Below are 8,474 nucleotides of genomic sequence, written 5' to 3'. Positions count from 1 at the left end.
TCCATTTATAGATTGTTGGTGACTTTAATAATAAATTATGTTACTTTTAAGTTGTGTATTCTATTTTTCTGTTTCCAATATATAGAGGTAGCTTAATTATATTTTATATAGCCTTGTATCCAGCTCATTAACACTAACAGTTTATACATTCTCTGGTTTTGTAGCTGTGTAGTATTGCTTCATGCAAATAATAAAAAATTTCTTTCTTTGCTTTCCAATCCTAGGTCTTTTCTTTCTTTGTCTTGCCTTATTGGACTGGCTAATTTCACCAGTACAATTTGAATATAAGTGACAATAGCAGATATTAGTGGCCTACACCCAAATTAAAAGGGAATTGCTTTTAGTATTTCACCATTGATATCCTTTGACTGCCCTTAATCTTTTTTTCCTTTCCTTGTCCATAGGACACAAATTGAGCCATGGTTCAATACCCAAACCACATATTAACTCAATACCCATAGCATTTCAGTGTAATGCTTATTTGCCTATTTGATTGACACACATTTAAGTTACTATGATGTTTCAGGAGTTAAGGAATTTTAGTGATAGTATACACAACTTTATCTTTTTCAATGGAAAGACAGTAACAGAGGGGTTCAGATCTGAACATTCATGGAAAGTAGGGTAGATTGCTAGGGCTTCTGGTTTTTTGCTGTTATTGCTCTTTGTTTGTTTTTTTGAAACAGAGTCTTGCTGTGTCATCCAGGCTGGAGTGCAGTGGCACAACCATGGCTCACTGCAGTCAATCTTTTTGGCTTAAGAAATCCTCCCACCACAGTCTCTCAAAGTGTTGGGATTACAGGCGTAAGCCACTGTGCCCAGCAAGCGTGTGTTTTTAATAGGACTCAATGTCTTTTTTTCTGTCTTAAAAAACCCATTGAGTTCAGGGGTACAGGTGCAAGTTTGTTAAATAGGTAAACTTGTGTCATGGGGGTTTGTTGTACAGATCATTTTGTCACCCAGGTATTAAGCCTAGTACCCAAAACTTGTATTTTTCCGATCCTTGCCTTCCTCTACCCTCCAACCTCCAACAGGCCCCAGTGTCTGTTGTTTCCCATTATGTCTCCATGTGTTCTCATCATTTAGCTCACACTTATAAATAGGAACATGTGTTATTTGGTTTCCTGGTCTGCATTAGTTTGCTGAGAATAATGGTCTCCAGCTTTATCCATGTTCCTGCAAAATATATGGTCTTGTTAATTTTTTTGTCTGTCTGTATAGTATTTCATGGTATATATGTACCACATTTTCTTTATCCAGTCTACCATTGTTGGGCACTTAGGTTGATTCCACTGCAATGAACATACATGTGCATGCACCTTTATGATTTAAAAATTTATATTCCTTTGGGTATACACCCAGTAATGAAATTTTTGGGTCTAATGATAGTTCTGTTTTTAGGTCTTTGAGGAATTGTCATACTATGTTTCACAATATTTGAATTAATTTACACTCCCACTAACAGTGTATGCACATCCCTTTTTCTGCATAATCTTGCCAACACGTGCTATTTTCTGACATTTTAGTAAAAGCCATTCTGACTGGTGTGAAACATGATAGTATCTCATTATGGTTTTGATTTGCACCTCTCTAATGATCACTGATGTTGAGCTTTCTTTCATATGTTTGTTGGCTGCATGTATGTCTTCTTTTGAAAAGCATTTGTTCTTATCTTTTGCCCACTTTTTAATGGGGTTTTTGGTTTTTCTTTTTTGTAGATTTGTTTAAATTTCTTACGGATGCTGGATATAAGATCTTTGTCAGATGCATAGTTTGCAAAAATTTTCTCCCATTCTGTAGATTGTGTTTACTCTGTTGATAGTTTCTTGTGCTGTGTAGAAGCTCTGTGGTTTAGATCTCATTAATTAGATCTCATTTGTCAATTTTTGCTTTTGTCGTAATTGTTTTTGGCATCTTTGTTAAGAAATCTTTGCCCATTTTTATGTCCAGAATGTTATTGTCAAGGTTATCTTCCAGAGTTTTTATAGCTTTAGGTTCTACATTTAAGCCTTAAGTCCATCTTGAGTTGATTTTTATATATGGCATAAGGAGCCAGTCCAGTTTTAATCTTTTGCATATGGCAAGCCAGTTATCTCAGCACAATTTATTGAATAGGAAGGCATTTTCTCATTGTTTGTTTTTGTCAGCTTTGTCAAATATCAGATAGCTGTAGGAGTGTGGGCTTATTTGAGGGTTCTCTAATCTGTTCCATTGGTCTATGTGTTTGTTTTTGTACCAGGACCATGCTGTTTTGGTCACTGTAGCCCTGTAGTATAGTTTGAAGTCAGGTAGCATGATGCTTCCAGCTTTGTTCTTGTTGCTTAGGTTTGTCTTGACGATTTGGGCTCTTTTATTGGTTTCATATTAATTTTTAAAATAGGTTTTTTTTTTCTAGTGTCATGAAGACTATCGTTGATAGTTTGATGGAAATATCACTGAATCTGTAAATTGCTTGGGGCAGTTGGCCATTTTAATAATACTGATTCTTTCTATCCATGAGCATGGAATGTTTTTCCATTTGTTTCTGTCATCTCTGATTTCTTTATGCATTGTTTTGTAGTTCTCATTGGAGAAATCTTTCAACTCCCTGATTAGCTGTATTCCTAGGTATTTTGTTGTTTTTGTGGCAGTTTTGAAGGGGATTGCATTCCTGATATGGTTCTCAGTTTGATGGTCATTGGTATCTAGAAATGATAGTGATTTTGGTACACTGATTTTGTATCCCGAGACTTCTCTGAAGTTGTTTATTATCTTAAGGAGCTTTAGGGTTGTGACTATGTGGTTTTCTAGATATAGAATCACATTTATAAACAGGAATAGTTTGGCTTCTCTCTTCCTATTTTGATGCCTTTTATTTCTTTCTCTTTCCTGATTATTCTATCCAGGACTTCCAATATTATGTTAGATAGAAGAGGTAAGAGATGGCATCCTGGGCTGGGCGCGGTGGCTCACTCCTGTAATCTCAGCACTTTGGGAGGCCAAGGCAGGTGGATCACGAGGTCAAGAGATCAAGATCATCCTGGTCAACATGGTGAAACCCCGTCTTTACTCAAAATACAAAAAATTAGCTGGGCATGGTGGCATGTGCCTGCAATTCCAGCTACTCAGGAGGCTGAGGCAGGAGAATTGCCTGAACCTAGGAGGCGGAGGTTGTGGTGACCCGAGATCGTGCCATTGCACTCCAGCCTGGGTAACAAGAGTGAAACTCCATCTCAAAAAAAAAAAAAAAAGAAAAGAGATGGCATCCTTGTCTTGTGATGGTTTTTAAGAGGCTGCTTCCAGCTTTTGTCCATTCAGTATAATGATGGCTGTATGTTTGTCATATACTCCTCTTATTATTCTGAGGTATGTTCCTTCAATGTCTAGTATTTATTGAGAATTTTTTTTTTATATTTTTTATTTGATTTTAGGTTTTGGGGTACATGAGCAGAGCATGCAAGACAGTTGCGTAGGAACACACATGGCAATGTGCTTTTCTTTCCTTCTCCCCTTCACCCACATTTGGCATTTCTCCCCAGGCTATCCCTCCCCACCTTCCCCTCCCACTGGCCCTCCCCTTTTCCCCCCAATAGACCCCAGTGTTTAGTACTCCCCTTTCTGTGTCCATGTGTTCTCATTTTTCATCACCCACCTATGAGTGAGAATACGCGGTGTTTCATTTTCTGTTCTTGTGTCAGTTTGCTGAGGATGACGTTCTCCAGATTCATCCATGTCCCTACAAACGACACAAACTCATCATTTCTGATTGCTGCATAATATTCCATGGTGTATATGTGCCACATTTTTCCAATCCAGTCTATTATCAATAGGCATTTGGGTTGATTCCAGGTCTTTGCTATTGTAAACAGTGCTGCAATGAACATTCGTGTACATGTGTCCTTATAGTAGAACGATTTATAGTCTTTTGGATATATACGCAGTAATGGGATTGCTGGGTCAAATGGAATTTCTATTTCTAAGGCCTTGAGGAATTGCCACACTGTCTTCCACAATGGTTGAACTAATTTACACTCCCACCAACAGTGTAAAAGTGTTCCTTTTTGTCCACATCCTCTCCAGCATCTGTTGTCTCCAGATTTTTTAATGATCGCCATTCTAACTGGCATGAGATGGTATCTCAATGTGGTTTTGATTTGCATCTCTCTGATGACCAGTGACGATGAGCATTTTTTCATATGATTATTGGCCTCATATATGTCTTCTTTCATAAAGTGTCTGTTCATATCCTTTGCCCAATTTTGAATGGGCTTGTTTGTTTTTTTCCTGTAAATCCATTTGAGTTCTTTGTAAATTCTGGATATCAGCCCTTTGTCATATGGGTAAACTGCAAAAATTTTTTCCCATTCTGTTGGTTGCCGATCCACTCTAGTGACTGTTTCTTTTGCTGTGCAGAAGCTGTGGAGTTTCATTAGGTCCCATTTGTCTATTTTGGCTTTTGTTGCCAATGCTTTTGGTGTTTTGTTCATAAAGTCCTTGCCTACTCCTATGTCCTGGATAGTTTTGCCTAGATTTCCTTCTAGGGTTTTTATGGTGCCAGGTCTTATGTTTAAGTCTTTAATCCATCTGGAGTTAATTGTAGTGTAAGGTGTCAGGAAGGGATCCAGTTTCTGCTTTCTGCACATGGCTAGCCAGTTTTCCCAACACCATTTGTTAAACAGGGAATCCTTTCCCCCTCGCTTGTTTTTGTCAGGTTTATCAAAGATTGTATAGTTGTAGCTATGTTGTGTTGCCTCTGGTGCCTCTGTTTTGTTCCATTGGTTTATATCTCTGTTTTGGTACCAGTACCATGCTGTTTTGATTACTGTAGCCTTGTAGTATAGTTTGAAATCCGGTAGTGTGATGCCCCCCGCTGTGTTCTTTTTGCTTAGAATTGACTTGGCTATGCGGGCTCTCTTTTGGTTCCATATGAAGTTCATGGTGGTTTTTTCCAGTTCTGTGAAGAAAGTCAATGGTAGCTTGATGGGGATAGCATTGATTCTGTAAATTACTTTGGGCAGTATAGCCATTTTCACGATATTAATTCTTCCTAACCATGAACATGGAATGTTTCTCCATCTGTTTGTGTCCTCTCTGACTTCGTTGAACAGTGGTTTGTAGTTCTCCTGGAAGAGGTCCCTTACGTTCCTTGTGAGTTGTATTCCAAGGTATTTTATTCTTTTTGTAGCAATTGTGAATGGCAGTTCGTTCTTGATTTGGCTTTCTTTAAGTCTGTTATTGGTGTAGACGAATGCTTGTGATTTTTGCACATTGATTTTATATCCTGAGACTTTGCTGAAGTTGCTTATCAGTTTCAGGAGTTTTTGGGCTGAGGTGATGGGGTCTTCTAGGTATACTATCATGTCGTCTGCAAATAGAGACAATTTGGCTTCCACCTTTCCTATTTGAATACCCTTTATTTCTTTTTCTTGCCTGATTGCTGTGGCTAGAACTTCCAGAACTATATTGAATAGGAGTGGTGACAGAGGGCATCCTTGTCTAGTGCCAGATTTCAAAGGGAATGCGTCCAGTTTTTGCCCATTCAGTATGATATTGGCTGTTGGTTTGTCATAAATAGCTTTTATTACTTTGAGATACGTTCCATCGATACCGAGTTTCTTGAGGGTTTTTAGCATAAAGGGCTGTTGAATTTTGTCAAATGCCTTCTCTGCGTCAATTGAGATAATCATGTGGTTTTTGTTTTTGGTTCTGTTTATGTGGTGAATTACGTTGATAGACTTGCGTATGTTGAACCAGCCTTGCATCCCCGGAATGAATCCTACTTGATCATGTGAATAAGTGTTTTGATTTGCTGTTGCATTCAGCTTGCCAATGTTTTATTGAAGATTTTTGCATCTATGTTCATCATGGATATTGGCCTGAAGTTTTCTTTTCTTGTTGGGTCTCTGCCGGGTTTTGGTATCAGGATGATGTTGGTCTCATAAAATGATTTGGGAAGGATTCCCTCTTTTTGGATTGTTTGAAATAGTTTTAGAAAAAATGGTACCAGCTCCTCTTTGTGTGTCTGGTAGAATTCGGCTGTGAACCCATCTGGACCTGGGCTTTTTTTGTGTGGTAGGCTTTTAATTGCTGCCTCGACTTCTGACCTTGTTATTGGTCTATTCATAGTTTCAGCTTCCTCCTGGTTTAGACTTGGGAGGACACAGGAGTCCAGAAATTTTTCCACTTCTTCCAGGTTTACTAGTTTATGTGCATAGAGTTGTTTGTAATATTCTCTGATGATGGTTTGAATTTCTGTGGAATCTGTGGTGATTTCCCCTTTATCATTTTTTATTGCATCTATTTGGTTGTTCGCTCTTTTATTTTTAATCAGTCTGGCTACTGGTCTGTCTATTTTGTTGATCTTTTCAAAAAACCAGCTCTTGGATTTATTGATTTTTTGAAGGGTTTTTTTGTATCTCAATCTCCTTCAGTTCAGCTCTGATCTTAGTTATTTATTGTCTTCTGCTGGGTTTTGAGTTTTTTTGATCTTGCTCCTCTAGCTCTTTTAATTTTGATGATAGGGTGTCAATTTTGGATCTCTCCATTCTCCTCATATGGGCACTTATTGCTATATACTTTCCTCTAGAGACTGCTTTAAATGTGTCCCAGAGGTTCTGGCATGTTGTGTCTTCGCTCTCATTGGTTTCGAAGAACTTCTTTATTTCTGACTTCATTTCATTGCTTATCCAGCCAACATTCAAGAACCAGTTGTTCAGTTTCCATGAAGCTGTGCGGTTCTGGGTTGGTTTCTGTATTCTGAGTTCTAACTTGATTGCACTATGGTCTGAGAGGCTGTTTGTTATGATTTCAGTTGTTTTGCATTTGTTGAGCAGTGCTTTACTTCCAATTATGTGGTCAATTTTAGAGTAGGTGTGATGTGGTGCTGAGAAGAATGTATATTCTGTGGATTTGGGATGGAGAGTTCTGTAAATGTCTATCAGGTTTGCTTGCTCCAGGTCTGAGTTCAAGCCCTGGATATCCTTGTTGATTTTCTGTCTGGTTGATCTGTCTAATATTGACAGTGGAGTGTTAAAGTCTCCCACTATTATTGTGTGGAAGTCTAAGTCTCTTTGTAAGTCATTAAGAACTTGCCTTATGTATCTGGGTGCTCCTGCATTGGGTCCATATATGTTTAGGATCGTTAGCTCTTCTTGTTGTATCGATCCTTTTACCATTATGTAATGGCCTTCTTTGTCTTTTTGATCTTTGTTGCTTTAAAGTCTATTTTATCAGAGATGAGAATTGCAACTCCTGCTTTTTTTTGCTCTCCATTTGCTTGGTAAATCTTCCTCCATCCCTTTATTTTGAGCCTTTGTGTATCCTTGCATGTGAGATGGGTTTCCTGGATACAGCACACCGATGGGTTTTGGATTTTTATCCAATTTGCCAGTCTGTGTCTTTTGATTGGTGCATTTAGTCCATTTACATTTAGGGTTAATATTGTTATGTGTGAATTTGATACTGCCATTTTGATGCTAAGTGGCTGTTTTGCCTGTTAGTTGTTGTAGAATCTTCATTATCTTGATGCTCTTTAGCATTTAGTGTGATTTTGGAATGGCTGGTACTGGTTGTTCCTTTCTATGTGTAGTGCCTCTTTTAGGAGCTCTTGTAAAGCTGGCCTGGTGGTGACAAAATCTCTGGGTACTTGCTTGTTTTCAAAGGATTTTATTTTTTCTTCACTTCTGAAGCTCAGTTTGGCTGGATATGAAATTCTGGGTTGAAAGTTCTTTTCTTTAAGAATGTTGAATATTGGCCCCCACTCTCTTCTGGCTTGTAGTGTTTCTGCCGAGAGATATGCTGTGAGTCTGATGGGCTTCCCTTTGTGCGTAACTCGCTCTTTCTCTCTGGCTGCCCTTAGTATTTTCTCCTTTATTTCAACCCTGTTGAATCTGACGATTATGTGCCTTGGGGTTGCTCTTCTTGCAGAATATCTTTGTGGTGTTCTCTGTATTTCCTGCATTTGAGTGTTGGCCTGTCTTGCTAGGTGGGGTAAGTTTTCCTGGATAATGTCCTGAAGAGTATTTTCCAGCTTGGATTCATTCTCTTCGTCCCCTTCTGGTACACCTATCAAACGTAGATTAGGTCTTTTCACATAGTCCCACATTTCTTGGAGACTTTGTTAATTCCTTTTTGTGCTTTTTTCTCTAATCTTGGTTTCTCGTTTTATTTCATTGAGTTGGTCTTCAACTTCAGATATTCTGTCTTCTGCTTGGTCAATTCGGCTATTGAAACTTGAGCATGCTTCGCGAAGTTCTCGTATTGTGTTTTTCAGCTCCTTTAATTCATTCATATTCCTCTCTAAGTTATCCATTCTTGTTATCCTTTCCTCATATCTTTTTTTAAGTTCCTTAGTTTCTTTGCATTGATTTAATACATGTTATTTTAGCTCACAAAAGTTTCTCATTATCCACCTTCTGAAGTCTAATTCTGTCATTTCATCACAGTCATTCTCCGTCCTGCTTTGCTCCCTTGCTGGTGAGGAGTTTTGGTCCTTT

Source organism: Callithrix jacchus, chromosome 4 (assembly GCF_049354715.1).
Source record: "Callithrix jacchus isolate 240 chromosome 4, calJac240_pri, whole genome shotgun sequence".
NCBI lineage: Eukaryota > Metazoa > Chordata > Mammalia > Primates > Cebidae > Callithrix > Callithrix jacchus.
Note: the sequence above shows the minus strand (reverse complement) of the source record.